Source organism: Rattus rattus, chromosome 10, assembly GCF_011064425.1.
Source record: "Rattus rattus isolate New Zealand chromosome 10, Rrattus_CSIRO_v1, whole genome shotgun sequence".
Taxonomy (NCBI): Eukaryota; Metazoa; Chordata; class Mammalia; order Rodentia; family Muridae; genus Rattus; species Rattus rattus.
The window spans coordinates 40,060,268-40,082,479 of NC_046163.1; the positions used below are offsets into that span (position 1 = coordinate 40,060,268).

A 22,212-nucleotide genomic window follows, 5' to 3' on the forward strand; every position below is an offset into this window, starting at 1 on the left:
GTCGAACAATAAAAAATGTAATTACACACACACACACACACACAAACACACACACACGAGACTGATGATGAAAAAGTCTTATAGGTCACCTAATATCCTCTTCATTGCAGAAAAGAAGGAATTCAAAATACTATAAATCATCTAATCCATGTTTGTCTGATAAAGTCTTATATTTCTGTCTTCCTTTATATTTTAGTCACACATCCTCTACACAAACAGAAAATATGTCTTCTACTTCTCAGATAATAGTCATTCAAGTTTTCATCTGTTATCCTCTGGTACTATTGATTATTAGTTACAACTTACCAACACAATGAAAGATTTCAGATATGACCTAATAAAATGAATATACCATGTCTGTTCTTTTGTAAATCTTGGCTTTTCTGATTCTCATGAACACAAATAACCAATACAGAGTTGTTGAGAATCACTATAGGATAAACTTAGAAGTAAGAAAGCTCTATATGATGATATTAGGTAAGTTGGTAGATTTCTACAAGATCACTTTCTTTCTCTTCTGCAAACTAGCAACACATAACAGCTATTACTTCACACACTTACTTATAAGAAGGCTAAGAGTTTAGGAGCACTTACTGCTCTTGCAGAAAACCTGGGTTTGGTTCCCAGCACCCACCTGGAGGCACAACCATCTATAATTCCAGATCTGGGGGATCTGACAGCCTCTTCTGACCTCTGTTGGCACCATGCACACACATGGTATGCATACATACATGCAGGAAAAACATTCATACTCACAAAATAAATAAATCTAAGGAAAAAGATTAGATATATAATGTATATTATCTTATATAATAATTACCCTGATAAAAAGAATGCTGGCTTGTTATTTTTATATACAGAAGAACAAATAAGAAACTTTGACCTAAAATTTACTCTGTCTGAATCTCACAGCAGTACTACACCAAGAATTATGGTCCTGAACTCTTAAACTGTTTTCCACAAAAACAAAAGTGCTCTTCCTTATTTATACATTAAAGACTACTCCTCTTTCTCTCTGCATTGAACAGGTAATAATTTCTGCTTTCTTCTGAAGTTTTTGTTTTGTTTGCTTTGCTCTTTTAGGATATGGTCTTTCAATGTGGTCCTAGTTTGCCTTGAACTCAGATTACGTTGTCCAATTCTCTTGCTTCTGCCTCCCTAGTGCTAGGTTGGAAACATGTGCTCTGACACCTATCGGTAAAGGGTGCTGTTTTTACCTTTTTCAAAGCAAAATACAAAAAAGCTGAAAAACTGCTAAAGTTAAAAGAAAATAAACCTCAATAGAACAAAGCACAGAAAGGTAATGAAATTAATACTAAAAAAGAGGGGTTGGGGATTTAGCTCAGTGGTAGGGCGCTTGCCTAGGAAGCGCAAGGCCCTGGGTTCGGTCCCCAGCTCCGAAAAAAAGAAAAAAAAAATTTTTAAAAAAAAATTAAAAAAAAGAGCAGGTAACGTATCAACAAACTCATTTCTATAAGCTATTGTTAGATTATGCTTTTATCTTTAAATGGTAAATGTATTGTTCAAAATACCAAATGCACCAGGAGAAATATGTTCATATATCAAAACGAATGATAATGTTGATAAGAAATGGACATGTCAGAACTTTAGAGGGGCGGGAGGAGGTAGGGGATGTGGACCAATCACAGGGTGGACTGGGAGGGGGATAAAATATAGAGTGTAAAAAATTAAATAAAAAAAGAAACTAAGATGCCTAGAGTCAATGAAAACTAAGCTGTATAACTCATGCAGAGTCTCTTTAAAATCACTAGTTATTAGCAAATGTCCATGACCAAAAGCATAGGGCTTACAGAAACTGAAGTGACAAACACAGACCCTGCAAAGGTCTGAGTGAGGTCCTCTGCATATATCTTATGGTTGTGTAGCTTGGTGTTCTTGTGGGACTCCCAACAATGGGGGTGGGTTGTGTCTCTGAGTCTGTTCCCTGTGCTTGGGAACCTTTTCCTCCTACTGGGATGGCTTGAACAGCCGTGATCTAAGGGTTTGTGCCCAGGCTAACTATATCTTGTTAGGCCATATTCAGTAGCTATCCCTAAGAGGTGGTGGTGGTGGTGGTGGTGGTGGTGGTGGTGGTGGTGGTGGTGGTGGTGGTGGTGGTGGTGGTGGTGGTGGTTTAAGGGAAATGGAGGAGTTGATCTGGAGGAAAAAGGAGGTGCAGGGAGGGACTGGGAGGAGTGGAAGGAGAGGAAACCACAATGAGGATGTAATGCATGACAGAAGAATAAAAGTTTTTTTAAAAAAAAAAAGCAATGTGGAAAGAAAAGAATTTATTTCATCCTAGAAATTACAGCCCATCATGGAGGGAAGCCCAGGCAGGAAATCAAAGGAAAATCCTAAAGCAGAGGCAATGGAGGAAAGTTGCTTACTGGTTTGCTCTCTCACTTACACTCAACCAGCTTTCTTATGCAACCCCAGGACTACATGCATAGGGGTTGTACTGCCCACAGTGGGCTGGGCCCTCCTATATCAATCATTAATCAAGAAAATGGCCACAGGCCAATCTCATGGCCCAGGTGACTAGCTTGTGTCTAGCTGACAATAATAACTAACCAGTATAGCAAATACGTGAACTAAGATTTAAATAATAATATTAACAATATCAATTCTATTTTTCCATGAGCCTTGCTAGGAAGCTAATGTTATCCTGATTCTCCATATGGAGGTGGATTGTTTCTCATCCTTTTGGCTAAGATCAGGTGTAGTGTTAAGGTATGAAAGTGTAAAAGGTTAGAGAAAAGAAGACATTGTCTGAATTACTCTTCACTGACACCTGCTTAATGTTTCTTTCCAAAAGATCAAAAGCAAAGCAAAATGCTATTCTAAGCATGATTAGTGAAAGGCAGACAAATATGACAAGGATTTAAAATGAGAGACTCTACATCCTTCCGTGAGAAACGATTGATGAAGTCTGTTGACAAACAGTTGCTAAGTCACTAAATAACTCTAAACATACTTCAGCATCCATGCTGTCTGCCAATATATGAATGGGTTCTAGCCACAGTTCATTTTCATTAATTCATGAATAAAATGACAGAATACCAAGAAAAATAAAATATTTAATTACAGAGAAATAAACAGATTAACATAACACAGAGCCAAGAGTCATGGTATACACCTGCAATCCCCACACAAAAGAAGGTGAGGCAGAAGGCTAAAGTGTCTGAGGCCAGTCTGGCCTACACAGTAAGATCCTGTCAATATACTATACTGCATATAAATATATATATATGCATATATTAAATGTGTGCTTGAGTGCATCTAGTAACCATTCTCAGAACCATTTACATTTTCTAAAAGTTCCTAATAGAGGGTCTCAAAATAACAAAGACATATTAAAGTAAATGATAAACACTCTACAACATGGTTTATCAAAAGTTGGGGTTTTATGTTTTTTAAACCTTAAAAGTAAAAACCACATATCTGAATGTTTTTATAAAAATTGTGTTTGCTGTTTGTATAACATGTAAAAGTAAGTCTGAAATATGGGCACAATGACATACGTGTGTGTGTGTGTGTGTGTACATGAGAGATGACGTTAAGAAATGTTTCACTGATATATGAATGGATTTACACTTGCCTTTTTTTTTTTTTTTTAGTTTTTTTTTCTTTTCTTTTTTTCAGAGCTGGGGACCGAACCCAGGGCCTTGCGCTTGCTAGGCAAGCGCTCTACCACTGAGCCAAATCCCCAACCCTACTTGCCTTGTAAAATATGTTTCTTCCTCAGGAGTCTGGCATTCAAAAACTCAAAGGGTTTTATCTTACTTTCATATAACAGTCTTTAAGGAGACAAACTATATATTTTTAGTCATTTACCAAGAAGCCCATATTTTCACCACAAACCAACAACTAAGATCACGTGCACGCCCTTAGAACTGATGGCATTGTTTAAGATCAACATCACATTCTATATCTAAAAAGAGTATGGTGAAAATTTTAAGGAACTTTAAGAATCTCAATTGGCAAAATGTATTATGTCTCATAAAGGGGAAAAAACTGTGGTCACTTAAGTAGCTACTCAATTTATATGAAGGATGCTGCATCAAAACCCTCACTGTGATTTTTCAAGTGCGCTGTCTACCGTGTGGAACAGTCCACGAGACTGCTGCAACTGTCTAAAATGACAAATAACTACATGACAAAGTAGTTAGCACATCAGAAGCTTAAATAAATGAGAAAAACAGTTTAGCAATGACACAATTCATATTTATTTTGGAACCAAGGCTCATCCCCAAAAGTCTTGTGTTTTACCAACCAAGTAGTTATTTACTATAGCAACTTCATTACCAAGATTTCCAAAATTTTCCACACACTTCAGTGCTGAGCTATCAAAGTCTCTGTGTGTGCTGTTACCTAGGCAACATTAAAGAGGACATTTACCTTTACAGAACTGGAGGGTCAAAGAAAAAGAACCCTCCTTCAAACTGTGCAGGATTTTAGTTAGAAGCATAAGTGTGAAATCGGCAGACAGAAGAGCTCAAGAACTGCCACAGTCTTTCAGTCTGATAAACAACGGAACGTGCTGCTCTTTACCTTCATTTCTAGCCACCAGTGTCCCTGAAGAACAAGGTACAGTCCAAACAGACTTCAAAACATGCTCAATTATACTAGCTGTCAGATAATACTGAAATCCAGGAATGCTTTTGGGGTTAAGAGTCAACTCCTCGGGTCTGAAGAGATGATTCAGTGGATAATATATTTGCTACAAAAACATGAGGTCTCTGGTACCCAAGTAAATGTCACCCATGTAACCCCAGAGGTCAGATACAGCGGCAAGGCAACCTTGGGACAAGCTGGGCAGCCAGACTAGTACAATCAACAAGCTCTGGACTCGGGGAACCCTGCTCAGTACACATGGAGGAATGCAAAGCCATCAGGGAAAATACCTGCCATCAACCTTTGACGGCCACACACATATACCCATGCATATGAACACATGAATACACACACACACACACACACACACACACACACACACACACACACACACCCTTACTCACTCCCCCAATCCTTTGAATCTGGATTTAGTATGAAATTTCTACCTTGCTGCCCTAAGTTCTAAAGCTAGTAGCTCAAAAACTACCTTTTTGCCTGAACCAGAACAGCCTCAAAAAATGTAAGACCCAGTCATTTAGAAACCACATTCTAGAAGATCTTTGTAAACACAATTATTTCCTGCTCTGGTATAGTCAATTTGATGCTATCTACTGAATTAAGCAAAATGAAAGAAAAACGCCAATATCTTCTTTAAAACAAAAGATTTTTCTCTTTCCAACACACTAAGAATCAATAAATTCAAGGTGTTTTTTCTGTAACTTAGAATTTCTCTCTTCAACTTTAACTGTGAATATACTTACCCTCTCTTGGGGTCATGTTTTAATCAGGGGTACAGCATATAAAGCTTGTTTTATGCTAAGTACTAGATGACTCTAGATATAAAATAAAAGATAAACTGAAAAGTAGAAAGAAAACACCTAGGCCCTTAACCGTCTGAGGGTCACGGACCCTCACCTAGCTCTTTCATTACTCTTGCCTGCACACACCTTGAAGCTTCTGCTCACCATAGCTCATGGCCCAGTAAGGCCTTTCTCTACAAACTAGTCATCTTATTTCCACAAGTGCAAGTGCTACCTATTCTTCTAAGCATAGTTAAAAAGTCCTGTCCCCCTATCCTTACAACTATGGTAATCTTTCCCACCTCTCTAATCTCTTCACCACTCATTACTTTCTGCCATGCATTATCTGTGTTCCCATATTTAATCTTCCACATTAAGTATAAAGGCTTCAAGGTCAAGGACCATGCCTCATTCATCTCTATTCAAATTGCCTAACAGAATACTGGAAAGGAATTAAATGAATGGCTTGGGTGAGAAAAGGACAGAAGCCCACTGGCTGACCAGGAAGGGTAGTGATACATGTCTGTGATCTTAGCACTTGAGAGGTAAGTGGGGCTATGTGAAAGTCTGTCTCTATGAGGCAGACAAAGAACCCTGGCTTTGCAAATAACTACCCATATGATTTTGAACTTTAGATTTTTGTATATTCATCTGCAGGTTAGAAAAGTTTGCTCAACTAGTTTGTATATCTGTCTGTCTGTCTGTTCATTTGTTTTAGATGTTCGTGGTGGATGTTTCATGTTTTAAAAGAGACTGGTAATCTTCACTGAGTATAAAATTAATTGGAAATTTAAATCTTAACATCTTCTCATAAATTGCATGAAAAGAATATTACAGTGTTATAGCCAGTAATATGCTTTACATTTAACAACTGGCTACAGCAGAAAGCTCAAATTATACTATTTTCTGGTTGTCCCTGGTATAAATAACCCTGCTATGACCAGTCAAGTCACACCATGACGATATCGCTGAACACAGAGCTAGGTAGAAAGAGATATGTGCAATTTCTGCTCCAAGTCAGCAGCCAATCAGCACGGCCCTGAAAGATAAGAAGTATTTCACAAACTGTTATTTCAAGAGTGAGTGTGTGTGTGGTGTGTGTGTGTGTGTGTGTGTGTGTGTGTGTGTACACATGCAGGAGTAAGATTTCAGTATTTCATCCTGTGGAGTACAGTCAACAGTTTACTGTATGTTCAGTACAATGATCTCCAGTATCCATGTATGCAAATCTTATTCTTGACCTCAGTCTCTTTAGCACAATTTATATTTCTTTTCAAAACAGAAAGTAACAAGACACCTAACACACCTACTGATATCACTGTAAGACAAATTATGGGAAGAACGTATGTGGTTTAGAAACAGTGCAGTAAAAAAGCAAATTGTCTATTCCTAATTTTCTCCAAATTCTTAACACAAGCTTGCATCTTCCAATGGAACTTCTATTACTAAGAATTCTCCATTAGAATTAGTTGGGTTTTTTTAACTCAATTTGCTCTTAAAGACATGTAGTGCTTGCTGAGCTTAAAATAGGCAAGGGACAGCATAGTTCACAAACTACTGTTCAGACTTCATACTCCGAGAAAAACAGGTTTTGTTTAAATACTTTTCTGACTTTTTACTTAAGCATGCTAAACTGGATATGGAGCAAAGAAGTTTCCTAAATGTATTTTTGGCTGTACTATGTCTATCACAACCACACTGCCTGTAGCCAGATTTTTCATGAGTATTTATAAAAAGTGTGTTTTCTATTTTTAAGACTATTTAGAAAATAAGAAGGTTCAAAATTTCAAGCACACTAATAATCTTATCCCAAATCCCACTCTAAATCAACTAAAAATGTATCTACACGTTTCCTAGAAAATCCCCAAACCTATGTATTTAAAAAAAGATAACCAAAAATGAATCAGCATAAACATGAAATTGCTATATTCCAACAGTTGTGGAATCTTGTTGGCTGAATAAGCAATATAGGAAGTAAATGAAATACAAAAACAAAAATGTTGCTATAAATCTACTTAATTTCATTAACTCTTAGTAACTGTGATCCACTAATGTCTACATACATATACCCAATTTAAATATTAACTATAAAGTCAAACCTCCAATCTACTCTTAAAAGACAGCAGTCAAATCAGAAAGTGAGTATGTCAGGCTGGAGAGGTGGCTTGGGGGTTAAGAACAATTTACTCCCAGGGCCCATGTGGTAGCTTACAACCACCTCTAACTCCAATTCCAAGGACTCCAGTACCCTCTTCTGAACTCCAAGGACACCAGGAACACATGAAGTACACAGACAGACACGTGAACAAAATACTCACACATGCAAATTAAGCAAGTCTTTTTAAATAACATTTTAATTAAGTCTTTTTAAATAAATTTTTAATGAGTATGTCTTCATTACTGGGGTTCAACTCTGTCTTTTCTGTTTCCATTTGTCATGACAAATACCATAAGACTAAAGAAATCCCTGGGTTGGCCAGGCATAATGGTGAAACTCCATCTTGAGGACCATGACTTCAGACTAAGTTACATATCCACTGGAACCCAGGATGGGCTTTACAGCAAGACCTTGTCTGAAAAAGACTGGGGGGGGGGAAAAGCCCTATGTTCAGTCTTTGTTTCCTCAAACCCTGGGCCTGAATCATTTATATAAAATAAGTGTTATGCTGTGGGTCTGGTTAATTTCAGTGTCTGATGTTTTTCTTGTGGCTCTTTTGTTTTGTTCTATGTTTTGGCGATACATTTTATTAAAAAGTTTAAAATAATGTTTAAAAGATGTTATAAATATGCAAAAACTTGATTGAAACCTGCAAGACACAACAGGGGCAGTGGAGAGGTCTGCACTGGGACTCCTAAAGGCTACAGTACTGGTTGACTTCAATCTCCTAAAGTCCTCATCTCCATGCAACAAGAATGGTGGCTGAAGGTTGGAGAATTGGCTCAACAGTAGAGCACATGTCATTCTTGCAGCGGTCCCAGCACCCACATGGCAGCTCACAACCATCTTTAACTCCAACAGAGGATGTGATGCCCTCTTCTGACCTCCAGGGGCACCAGGTACACACACACACACACACACACACACACACACACACACACACACACACACACACACACACACACACACACACACACAGAGTTTAATATATGGAATTTTTAAAAAGAAAATGGTAGGCTGAAACAGAGTCTCAGTCCTACACCTTCAGAGGCAGGAATTTTATATACCTAACTGCTCCTCCTTCAAAGTCAGTATACAGAAACCTGTTAATCTCTCCCACATAATATTTGTATTTGGAGCTACAGAATTTCTACTTTTCACTACTCCCCCAAACCTAAGACTTTCAGCCTCACTGCTGTATCTGAGAGTTCAAATAAATAACAGCAATTAAACCATTTCAAGTTTCAGATAAAGCAAAGTGAAGTTTTTCTGAAGTCAAATTCAGAACTAATGAGCTGACAGAAATGAAAACCCTTGTTTTCCTTGCTTAATAATACTTTTGTAAGTCAAAGATAAAAACAGTTGGGCTTGGTTCATGTCCATAATCCTAACACATAAGAGGCTGAGGCAGAAGAATGGCTTCAAGTTTAAGGTCAGCTATATAGTAGCTATATAAGGTGGGCTATATAGTAAGTTCAGACAGTCAGAGCTACTATATAAGACTCTGTCTCAAAAAATAAGTAAATAAGGCTAGAGAGACAGCTCAGTGGCTTAGGAGCACTGCATGTTCCTCCAAAGGACCTGGTTTCAATCCTAGGACCTACGTGGCTGCTAACAACTGTCTGTAACTCCAGTTCCAGAGGATCTGATGCCCTCTTCTGGCCTCCTCTGCCACCGGGCACAGAAGGGGTGCACAGACATACATGAATAAAACACATAAAGTTAAATAAATCTTTAAAAATAAATAAATAAATATCCCAACAAAAGTAGTACAATCTTTCAAGTATTTTTTTAAAAACGCCCTAATGATATAAATCATGAGGGAATGATCAAACAAGCAAAAAGATCTCAGAACGACACAAACATAATATACAGAACTTTCCGTCAAATGTTTAAAAAAGAAGGAAAGAAAGAAAAAAGTCATAGGCCTACAGCCTCATCCTTTGCACTTGTTTGCATATTTACCATTTTCCTCATAGTACTGGAACTTACTACCTTATTTACAGCTGCCCAGAGCACAAATTAAGCTTTACGACACGCTCTCAGATAAGCCCTGCACAAGCACATTTATTTCTCCCCAGATGATTTAGTATATTAGAGTACATCTTGAACTAATTTAGCATGGTCATCAATCTAACTCAAAGTCTTATGCTAGCTTCCCAAGAAATACAATTTTGTAATAACATATGCTACATTAAATTCATTTAGCCTTTCTTCTTTGCAACCTCAATGGCAGTTTCATATAGAGAATGCAACCAAGATAATGATCACAGGCCAATTTCCCTTCCCAGGCAGTTATAAACTATAAACTTTCCACGAGTAGAATCCACTGTCCAATTTGACTACAAACTTCATGTGTGTACCTCCTGATCACGATTACTGGATATACTACAGAAGTGCAGCGCGGGCCAAACGTAAACACTACTACAAGAAAAGTCTTAAGGTTCTCACGAAATTGTGCTCTCTGAATTGTGACAGTCAACTATCTACCTCTTCTCATACACAAGAAAATTTAAATGCATTAAAACCATCTAAAGCTTTCAGTGACAAAAGAAAAGTAGACTTTGAAATCTGTTTCCAAACTGCACTAAGCATGTCAAGCAAACCCTTACCCTTAAAGGTTAGCAGTTCATTTTATTTGCATAATATTATCGATTCTGAAAAACGATCGCCTAATTTCGAGTCTTTTTTCTGATATAACTAACTCTGAGAAGTCCAAAGAGAATACATAAGCACCTGAACGAAACTGTCTTGAGACCACAAATGAGCTCTTCTCAGTTCAGCCCTCCTTGCTCTTGGCCACCTCCCCAATGGCCAGTGGCCCCTTTCCACATGCTGACGCACTGCCCTGCCCTGCACCGTTGGCGACCAGAGCAAAGTACCAGCTCAGTCTCAGAAACTTTGACTCAGTTATCAGGACACCGAGGACAACACGCGCGTGGGTGTGGATGGGTGTCTGTCGGGGCCCACGCGGTCAACTTTGAAGCGGGGCATTCCTTGCAGGTAGAGATCTGCCCAAAAAACAGCCTATCCCAGACAGCAAAACCACAAGCATCGCCAGCAGGAACGGAGCAAAGTGCGCGGGGCGGAGGAAAGGGAAGAGCGAGGGAAGGACACGGGATCCAACCGACGCTTTCAAGAGAGTAAGAAAATAACCCTGTCCACACGCCCCCCGGACTCGGGGTTGCTGGGACGGCGAGCCGGGCAGCAGCCACATCCCGGCCGCCGCCGGCGGGGGCGGTGGCAATGTCAGGAGGGCACAGTTGGAGGCGGTGGCCGCCTAAGCCACCACCCGCCCCAGGTGAGGGGCGCCAACCCCGCCTCCCGCCCAGCGGCCCCGCCGCGACGAGCAAGCCACACGGAGAGCCGGGTGTCCAGGAGGCGGCCGACGGCGCTGAGCCCGCCGGATGCCTTCCGCCCTGGTGCTCCAGCATCCCAGTCCCGGGCCGGGCCTCGCACCCCGACCCTCTCTGGACCAGCCCGGTCCACCCCAAAACCCCCCGGACCGCGGCTCTCCGCCGTCAGGCCGCCCTCGGGCCCCTCGAAGGCCGCCTTCATCTTACCTCACGTCTCCGCGGCCGTGCCGGAACAACAACTCTGTCAGACGCCCGAGTCCCACCCGCCGCCCAGAGCTCTGCGGCCGGGCCCGTCCCGTTCACTCTGCCGCCGCTGAAGCCCAAGGAGGGCGGAGGGAACGGGGCGGAGGGAGCGGGCTAGGGAGGGGAGAGGACCGCACGGCAGGAAGAGGCGAGGGAGGGGGCGGACTGAGGAGGAGGCGGCGGGCGGGAGCGCGCGCGCCCGGCCCCTCGGCGCGGCGTGCGCGCTCCCGAGGGCGGAGGCGCCTTCTCTGTCCAAGGCGGCGGCGCGCGCGCGCGTCCACAGGCCCGCCGGACCCGGCTCGGCCCCCTAAAGCGCCGAGTACAAACCTGAGCAGAGGGCAGAGAGCAGAGTGCGAGCTAGAAGAGCCGAGGCGCGCGAGGCCCTCCTGCACGAGGGCTGGACCCTGCCAATCATCCCCAGCACTGACTGAGTTCTAAATCCCTTTTGAGGAGCTTCCTTCCTAACAAACCTGTTTTACATATTTCCATTCTGTGGGCCAGTAAGTTACCTCAGGGGACTAACTTTTCCTCCGGGACTCTTTGTCCTTTGAAGGTGTGTGTCTGCTCCGAAGCATTCCCCTTGATAAGTTCTTCCAGACTCAGACTACATAGGAAAGTGCTAACCCAACTGTGAAGATAAACTTAAGTATCTATTTTCTGCCACAAATATTGTACTGATCTTTAAACTGTGAATTTCTTCCTTTCTAGCAGCCAGAAGTGACCTCTACATTCCCTGAATCTCATAAGAACTTTTTTCTCAGCTTTATAGAACATATATGTGCACCCTTAATCTGTGAAATAAATATTTTATTACCTACTTCACTCATTTCTGTGTCTTTCATGATGAATCCTACCTGGCTTATAGGAAGTATTCATTCAGTAAATGTTACTGTGTGGGTTAAATGTGTCCAGAGATTAGCGCTCTAGAATGGCTTCTTGAGTTGAAAATTCTCTTTTCTTATAATACTTCAATGGCCCGTCATTATCCCCCACCCAGATCCAAAAGCCACTCTGAGAAATGTAACATTTGTCAAAGGACCTTCAAACCCAAGTTTCTTTTCTCCTTTTTCTTAATGTTAATGCCTACAGATTCTGGGTCATAGCAAAAGTGTTCCAACTAATTTGGGTTTCCCCTCCATGTTGGGTCCTTCCCAGAAGGTATTTTTGTTAAACTCTATACCCCGAGTAGACCTCCTATTCCCAAACCTGACTCAATGAATGCTGTAAGTTTTGATGCCTGATAAAGTTATGATTTAATGAACACAAATCGTCTGTTGACTTCCAAGCTTGCAGAGTCTCTTCATAAATCTACAAGAAGTAGATACTAAGCCAGGCTCTATGAGAAAATCAGCACACGAAAAGGCCATAGTTTTTACCCTCTGATATCTTCTAAACAGAGCGAAGTTCTTTGACTAAGGGGACTAATGAATGCTCTAAGTTCACTTTCTCCTGTTTAATCAGCCCAGGAGCCCAGGCCAAAGAAGGCTGTTACTTCACAGTTAAAGTCAGTCCTCTCACTTCAGTTAACCTAATCGAGATCATCCCTCACAGGCACACCCGGAGGCCCGTCTCCCAGATAATCCTATATCCTGTCAAACTGACAATATTAACCACTGAAGAAGGCCAGGCACATCTGTGTCTGGAGGAGAATGGAAAGGAATCTTTCTCACTCTGGCTGCTGTGATGGGTGGATTTAGTTACCGAAGACACCCTTCTACTGAGAAGAAAGATTCCCTGAAGGCAAAGCTGACACATTATGAAAGAGTTCAAAATGAGCCAGAAGTCTTACTATAGATTTAGTCACTTCCCTGAGTCAAGATGCTTCCTTAGTTATTTACTGTTTTCAAAATGAATTTAGCTTTTTATTATTTGCAGCCAAGTCTAAATTTTTCAATACATATTATGGAAAGAAGAGTCATGTATCAGATGACCCTTCCAAGGATAGTTTTTCAATGAAATGATAGATACCATATTTGATAAGATTTTAGAAAGTCCTCATAGGAACTTGTTTACTCCCCAGAATCCCTCTCAGACTAGGTTATTTATGTAATGTCTGAGAACTTGTCACTGCATTTAAAAAATAAATTTAAATTTAGTGCTTTATTTAAATCAGTTCGCCCTAATAAAAACACTTCATGACTCTAATCAGTAACCATGTATTATGTGTTTAACATGTGAAGGATTTTTTTATATTTTTGTTTTGTAGTATGTGTGTGAGTGTGTGTGTGAGTGTGTGTGTGTGTGTGTGTGTGTGTGTGTGTGTGTGTGTGTGTGCCTGTGTGTGTCATACTCAGGTACACACTAAACAAACCCAAAGAGGATGCTGGGTATCTTCTACCATTCTCTATCTTACTCTCTTTAGACAGAGTCTCTCACTGAACCTACAGCTCCCTGGTTTGGCTAGGCTGTCAGCCAGCAAGCTCTAACAGACTTCCTGTCTTCATGTCTAACCAGCGCTGGGGTTGTAGGCATGCATGGCCACGCCTGGATTTTTTTACACGGGTGTTGGGGATCTGAACTTAGGTTTCCATGTTTGCATAGCAAATGTTCTTACCCACTGAGCCACTCCCTAGCCACTATTCAGAGTTCAGAGTTGTTTTGTTGTTGTTTTTCTGACAGTGGAAAGGTTAGAAAAATAACCAGCTGGTTATTTTTCCCAGGCTGTGATGGTGCATGCCTTTAAGCATTTGGAGGCAGAGGCAGATTAATCCCTGAGTTCAAGGCCAGTCTGGTCTACTGAGTTCCAGGACCTCTTCTCTTTCTCTTCTCTCTCTTCTCTCTCTCTCTTTCTTCTTCTCTTCTTCTCTCTCTCTCTCACACACACACACACACACACACACACACACACACACACACGGAGGAAGGAGGAGAAAGGGAAGAGGGGAGAGAGAGAGAGAGAGAGAGAGAGAGAGAGAGAGAAGAGAGAGAGAGAGAGAGAGAGAGAGAGAGAGAGAGAGAGAGAGGAGAGAGAGAGAGCGCACTGGCTACAAGGGAGAGGTAGCAAAAGATACAATGTAGGTACAAAAACTTTCCTCCTTCCTTTTCATTTAGAGCTGAAATTCAAAGACATCCAGACAAATCCTACCAAGCCTATACTAAAGTCTCCTTTAAGACAGAGCAAGAGCACACTCAGCCAGATACGGTGGCAGGAAGATCACAAGTTCATGACTAGCCTGGGATACAAAGTGACTTCCAGGACACCTTGGCCTACTATATGAGAATCTGTCTCAAAAAAGGAAGGAAGGGAGGGAGGGAGGGAGGGAGGGAGGGAGGGAGAGAGGGAAGTAAGGAGAGATGAGGGAGGCAGGGAGGGAAGGTTTGAGGGAGGGAGGGAGGGAAGGAGGGAGAGAAGATGAGGAGGAAGACAATGCCACCACTATAATAATGACAACCTGACTCGGTCAAGCAATGTGTTCATGGAACTCAGAAAGTGTTCTCCTTCAGGAGAGTCAGGCAGAGTGTGAACATTTCTTGAAGACTATCTGACTTAGTATTTCTATAACTTAATAAGAAATAAAGATGATAGCTACCAATGCCTGATAGAGATGTCTGAAATTCATCTCACTATCAGACTGCTTTTCTCTGCCTGCGGCAATGACCAGCTTTAGTGAATAACAGAATCACCCTGGAAGGAAGGGGGTGTGGGGGAGTTATGTCTACTCAGCCACTAAGAGATGACCAATCTCTGAGATAGTGCCCGGGGCTTCTTTTGTATCATAAAATGTTTCAGTATATAAAAGTAGAGAAATAGTGTAAGTCCTATGGTGCCCATTAACTTGAACAATCACCAAAATATGCCTAATCTCCCCACCCCCATCCCACACACAAATTTCACTCACAAACATTTCCGTGTCTAGCCTTAAAAGCTAAGGGATCTTTTATTGCCATCAATAAAACCTACAATTTACAGGCTAGATAAGCAAGTTCCTTAAAAAAAAAAAAGGTTATATAAAGATAAGTAGGAAGGAGGAGATGTTAGGTTTGCTTAGATATTGATTTTGCTTTTTCTATTCTTTTTGTTTCTTTTTAGAAGTTTTATAAAGTATAATTGTCATAGGATTAGCTGTACAGTTTTGAAATGTAAAGCTGAACATGTTTTGACATATATACTTATCTAAGAACATCACCACAATCAAGACAGCAAGCATAGCTACCATCCCAAAGAGGTATATTCCACACCTGTATATTTGGCATCTGGAGTTCAAGGCTAGACCGGCAAATGATACAAGAAATTCAAGATCATCTTCAGCTACAAAGAGAATTTGAAGTCACCCTGGGATGAAACCCTACCTCAAAAATATATAATTTTCCATAAATGGAGTTATACAACATATTTATGTTGCTTTTTCTACTCGTGACTATTGTGTTTAGTGTAATTTAAAAATTCATCCATGATATTCTTATGTATTTTCATTTAGTCTCTCATTCTCACAGCATGTGTTTAATTCTTTGTGTTAGCCACTGAGCTTTAGTATACATTTAAATTCAGTTCCCTGGCATGTTCCTCTTCTGGTTTCTCTTATCTGGGATGTGGAAATAGCACCCCCCCTTTTTTTCAAGTTTGGCAAAGTATTGTTTCAACTTTTAAAGGACCTGGCATTCATATATCTTTGGAAAAAGTACAGGGTCTTCTCCTGCCAGTCAAGCTTAACATATTTATCTGAATTAGATTAATTTTTAACAGTATAAAGAAATTCTATTGAAAAGAAATCTTTTTTAACAAAATGAATATAATGAGATAAAACAAAACCATCACATTAAAGTTGGACGAGGTAAACCATCAGCAGAAAAAGAGCCCCAAGAGAAGGAACAAGAAATCAGAGATCCACTTGTTCACATACTCAGGAGTCCCATAAAAATATGGAGCTGAGGGGTTGGGGATTTAGCTCAGTGGTAGAGCGCTTGCCTAGCAAGCGCAAGGCCCTGGGTTCGGTCCCCAGCTCCGAAAAAAAAAGAAAAAAGAAAAAGAAAAAAAATATGGAGCTGAAAACTCTAATATGTACACAGAGGACCTGTGTGTGCCTGTGTGGGCCCTGTGCCTGTTGCTTCGCTGTGTGTAAGCTCGTGTGAGCTCTTTTCAGTTGATTCAGTGGGCCTTGTTCTTCTCCCCTCTGACTCTTACACTCTTTCAAGCCTCCTCTTTCACGGGGTTCCCAGAGCTCTGAGGGGAGGGATTTGATGGAGATCTTCAATGTAGACCTCTGTGTTCCAAGTTCTCCTTCTCTGTATAGTGTCTGGGTGTAGCCTCTGTATTTGTTCCCACCTGCTGCAGGAGGAAGCTTCTCTGATGATGGCTGAGCAGGGCACCGATCACTGAGCAGAGCAGAATATCAGTAGGAGTCGTTTTATCATGACTTTGTTTTTCTTTTAAGACTAGTATCATTCAGCTTACCCTAGGTCTCTGAGCTATCTAGTCCCAGGTTCTTGGTCACCTAAGTAGTATTGGGTTGGGGTTTTATCTTGTGGAGTGGGCCTTGAAACAAATCAGAGATTGGTTGGTCACTCCCACAAGCTTAGTGCCACCATCTCAGGACTTCATTTGCTCTCTACAGTCCCCTTTTTAGATTCATGCCCTATACCAAAACACACACAGATACACGCGCACACAGACACACAGAGACACACATACACACACACAGATACACACACACATGCACACACACGCACATGCACACACACACACACACACACGTTAAAAAATTAAAACTAAAATCCATATATGAAAAAAGTATTCAGTAGTTATCTTTTGAGTCTGGGTTACTTCACTTAGTGATTTACAGTTTTGTGTACTTTGCTGTGTGTGTCTGTCGTGTGTCTGTCGGTCTGTCTGTCTGTCTGTCTGGATCTGGGTCTGTGTCTGTGTCTGTGTCCGGGTCCGTGTGCTCACATGTAACCCATTTCAACCATTCATCCATCAATGGATATCTCTACTCCTTGGCTAGCATGAGCAGCGCACAGCATGGATGGACAGCATCTCTGTGGTGTGACTTAGAATCCTTTGGGAGACTGCCCAGGAGTGACGTAGCTGGGTCACATGGCAGTTTTAATTTTAGTTTTCTAAGAAACCTCCATACTGATTTCCATAATGTCTGCATCAGTTTACACTCCCACCAGCACTGAGTAAGGAGGAGCTCTCTGTCTCATTACAGGGAGAAGCTGTATAATCACAGAGGTAGCCTGCGTCTGTGGTGTGGTGTGATGTGGTGCGAGCCATCTCGGCAGGGTAATTTCCTCCCTGGTGGTTTCCCTACATCAGTTTGTCCAAGCGCAGCTTTGGCAGTAAAATCCAAAATCCTTTGAAGTATTTGCAACAGACCTAGTAAATTCTAGGGTTGTGACATTTAAATACGTGTGTGTGCGTGCGTGCGCGCGTATACGTATCTTCCTTAAATATGTATGTTTTAAACAAAAGTAACTTTAAAATTTATGTTTTCACAGTAAAAAAAAAAAAGGAAAATAACCACTTTTTTCTTCTACATCAGGGAAATATACCTCCTCCACACTCCTCTCTGACCCTCTCACAAGACATTTCTTAAATCTTTTCACCTTGGGGCTGGAGAGATGGCTCAGTGGTTAAGAGCACTGACTGCTCTTCCAGAGGTCCTGAGTTCAAATCCCAGCAACCACATGGTGGCTCACAACCATCTGTAATGAGATTGGATGACCTCTTCTGGTGTGTCTGAAGACAGCTACAGTGTACTTATATACATTAAATAAATAAATCTTTAAAAAAATCTTTTCACCTTTTGCCACATTAGAATTAAACATTAATTAATTAAAATAAATTAAATTTATAAAAAGATTTCTGAATTCTATGTAATATATCTAATATAAAAGTAAATGAGAATCTGTCTATATATTGTCTATTTACTATCAATCAATATATAAGTAAATAAATAATGTTGTGATAATTAAACAACAAATGCTTTAGAATGTCTTAAAAGATTCTTAACACTGTATCTGACACCTCTCCCATTTTAGGATGATTCTTACTGCTCTGATATGTTTCTCTGATTTATTGTCAATAACCTCTATAGAAAACCATTATAGTAATAGCTACATACATTTTCATTAATCATTTCAAACTTCCCATGAAAATTCAGGTTTTAGGGTTCTTTGTTACTAGGACGGTATGGTACATTTATGGTGGAAATGTATTATGCTATCAAGTTCATGACAACTGAATGGAAGCTTAATAGCTCATTCTCAATGACATTATTGTTTGGTTTCTGAGACAGGATTATGAGTATCCCAGGCTAGCCCCAAACTCCCTGTGTACCCAAGAATGAAGTGAACTTCCAACCCTTCTGCCTCTACCTCCTGAGTGCTGAGAATTCTGACCACCACAGATAAACCACCATGCCTGCTCTCTACAGCACTGAGACTAGAACCAAGGCTTTGTACATGCTAGGCACGTATTCCACCAACCAACCTACATTCCCTACTCTTCATACCTTTTGTTATATGTTAAACTGTGCAATCATTTTTAATTGAATCTCATCACCAATTTGTGCCTCACCTTGAATACATGCCCTTCCCCCCCCCAATATAATTGGCATTTTCCTTCTGTGTCCCACAAGAACTAAGACATCCAGTTTTGTCCACCTATGACACCTTCTATATTTTACATTGCTCATGCCTGTTTTTCTCCCCTAGATGATGAGCTCACTGGTGTGAATGATAGAATGATTAAAGACATCCACAAAGCTATGCTAGAAATTTCTAAGCTGGTTCTCTTCTCAGTGAAATGGAGCCTAAACAAATGCTTTCTTATATGTCACTAACATTTGTCTTTCTTTTGTTTCAAGAGGTTCCTAAACATTTGCTTCAGTATCCGTGTTCTCCTTCCACTTACGTAACAGAACCCCAGAGTTATTCAAGACTAAAGGAGCAAAGACTATGGATGGCCTTTGGCCTCCTTTATCACCATGAACCGAGCAACTGGGTGAACTTTCCTTCAAAGAGAAGTGGGCTCTCCCTCTCCCTCTCCCTTTCCCTCTCCCTCTCCCTCTCCCTCTCCCTCTCCCTCTCCCTCTACCTCTCCCTCTCCCTCTCCCTCTCTCTCCTCTCCTACTTCCTAGAGAATAAATGTAATGCTATTATCTAACAGCCATCTTGAACTAAAGCATAGGCGCCACCCTAAGAGTTCATTAAAAGAGTTTCGTAATAATACAGTCCCTTTAAAGTTGAAATTTTCCATTTAGATCCAGCCTCTCTGGAACAGTAGCTGATGTGAGAACTTTGCATGAGAGGCTGGAGAGATGGCTCAGCAGTTAAAAGCTATTACTGCTCTTGCAGAGAACTTCATTCAGCTCCCAGCACCCGCATAGCACCTCACCATTCGTAACTCCAATCCCAGAGAACCCAGCACTGTCTTCTCACCTCCTCAGGGTCCTGCACACACACACACACACACACACACACACACACACACACACACACACACACACACACCATCAAACAAACAAACAAAAAAAAAAAACACTTTTTAAATAAATAAAATTCGCCAAGTAAAAGAGTGGCTGACTTGATACGCTTTTGATTACCTATGCTTGCCTTCCATTGCCCGTGCCATTTGATTGAGCTTCCTCATCAGAATCTTTCTCTTTATCAGCACATACTAATCGTGAAGATTAATGGGTTCTGCTATGACTTTTTCATGTAAAATGTAAGATGTAAATTTTTTAGAGAGAGGGTTTTTTGTTTTGTTCTGTTTTTATGGTGTTTGTTTGTTTGTTTGTTTGTTTTAACGACACTGGGAATCAAAGGTTTGCTTCTCCTACAGACACTGCTTTGCATTATTCCAGGATTCTACAGCAGTGCTGGTGAATAGCACTGGTACCAGAACCGTAAGATTTCGTTTCATAAATGTGGGATGCTGCGTTCAAGGTTCTGAGAGGTCTCCACCTTCCAGTGGAGAAGTCTCTCTGTTTATTACATGAGGGCCAGTGTGACTTGGGAGACCATACATAAATGTATTCTTGAATTATCTCAGTGGGTGGAAATGTCCTCCCACTGAGTATAAATTCCAGCAAATCTCATGACTTTCCTGTTTGCTATGGAAAATAGAAAAACTTTTTTAGGTGGTTTTTCAAGACAAAATTTCTCTGTGTAACAACCCTGCCTGTATTAGAACTCGCTCGTTAGACCAGGCTGGCCTTGGAACTCGAAGATCCTCCTGCCTCTCTCTCTCAAGTGCTAAGATTAAAGCTGTGTGACCCCACCACTGGGGAAAAATAGAAAGATTAGAGGAGAAAAATCCACTGACCCAAATCATCACCATGGCCAAAACAATTAAAGCAAGCGATTAATTAAAGCAAAATTTTTATTCACATATAGGAGTTGCCTCCCCCTAAGGCACGGTTTAGGAGGTCAGCATTGTATGTGACAAACACAAGGCTTTTAAAGCTCAGGGGTAGGGGGTTTCCAAATGGAGATCTGGCAGGCAAAATAGGCAGGGTTACAGGAGTGGAAACAAGGACATAGTTGCAAGGTGATCAAAACAATGGGTAGTCATATCACCTTCTGAAACTAAGGTAGGGTTGCAAGATGGTCATAAACAATTTTTTGAAACAAAGACATGATTGCCACTCCTGGAACAAGAAGTCCAGAAACATTTGTAGTTAAGGTTATGGGGGGGGGGGGCATTGCCCAATCCTTGAGAAACAGAGGGTAATCATAAACAGGAATGAGTCTAGTTTCTCTTTACTATGAGATGGCCTTACTATGAGAGGCCTAAAATGGAGGCAGGCTGATTCTTCACTTTCATCTTTAAATCACAAAAATGTGACTTCAATTGAGGCTTAGAAAAGAAAGCGTTAGAGCAGTGGTTCTCAACCTGTGGGTCTCCACCTCCACAGCAATTGTATATCCTGAGCATCAGACATTTATGTTAACAGTTCATAGCAGGATCGAAATTAGAGCTATGAAGTAGCAACAAAATAATTTTATGGTTGTGGTCAGCACAACACGAGGAGCTGTGTTAACAGGTTGCAGTGTTAGGAAGGTTGAACACCACTGCTTTAGAGAAAAGGAAGAGAGCAGTTTTCTTTCTTTTTCTTTTTTTCTTTCCTCTTTAGTTCTTTCCTTCTCTGCACCTGATGTTAGGGATTCGGGATTGGAGGTCAGGAAGAGGGAAAAAGGAAAAGGGATTAGACAGATCCTAATTGGGTGGACTGCAGTATCATGGCTCTGAACTCTCTGGGATTGATAGGTATTGGCACTGACTCCTGTGGGCATTTATGTGGGTTTCTCAGTGCTTGAGCTCTGAAAAGCACAACTCCTTTACTTTCTGTGACATGGACTATATATTTTATTTTTCCTGCTGCTACTTCTCTATTACCACAAGAATTTGTTTTGTCTGGAGGGGATGCTTGCTTACTTGCTTGCTTCTCATCTCTGCCATATTGTTTTCTACAACTCAATTGACTTGCCAGCAGTGTTTTGGGGCAAAAGTATAAGGGATTCCCATATTGACTTTCTCTCCTATGTAACCTATATCTGGTCCATCACAAGTATTAAGCATCCTTTCTCTTGACCAACTGAAGGGGATGGCTGTTCCTAATATAATTGGGTAGATCTTCCCCAGCAAGAAGAAGGTTGGTAGGCATTCACTTTCTGACCTTCAAAATTGTCACAAGAAGTCTTCCAACTACAGTTCTCTGGGATTCAGTAAGAAGGCCTCAACTGAAAGAACAAAGGCCAGTTCTTCCTCCTACTGAGAGAAGCAAAGGAATGCATAGCAAGACTCTCTAAAGACTATATGTCATTCGCACGCGTACACACACACACACACACACACACACACACACACACACACACACACACACACACACACACACACAATTTCCCCTGATTGACCTTTGTGGCTTTTAAGAACCATCTAGCCAAAGGAAACTTGTTTTGAATTTCTGCTTGGTGGTCTGGCGCTTTGCTCTGAATTTCACACCTCCTGCAACCTGCTTAGGTCAGAATTTCCTAGTCAGCCTTCTGTTAACATTTCTTAAAGCTTTAAGATCCTCTGACCCAGAGCACGGGGAAG

At 41.0% G+C, this 22,212-nt stretch overlaps 1 protein-coding gene across 2 annotated transcripts in view; it reads right to left on the reverse strand.

Annotated features, from left to right (window-relative positions):
- The window catches only part of Rabgap1l (RAB GTPase activating protein 1 like), a 558,252-nt gene extending 547,017 nt beyond the window's left edge, over positions 1-11,235 (reverse strand). For both annotated transcript variants that reach the window (XM_032915702.1, XM_032915699.1), the window contains exon 1: positions 11,136-11,235. The gene's annotated coding sequence lies outside the window, so the exon portion shown is untranslated. The remainder of the gene's footprint in view (positions 1-11,135) is intronic.
- Positions 11,236-22,212: the final 10,977 nt, after the last annotated feature.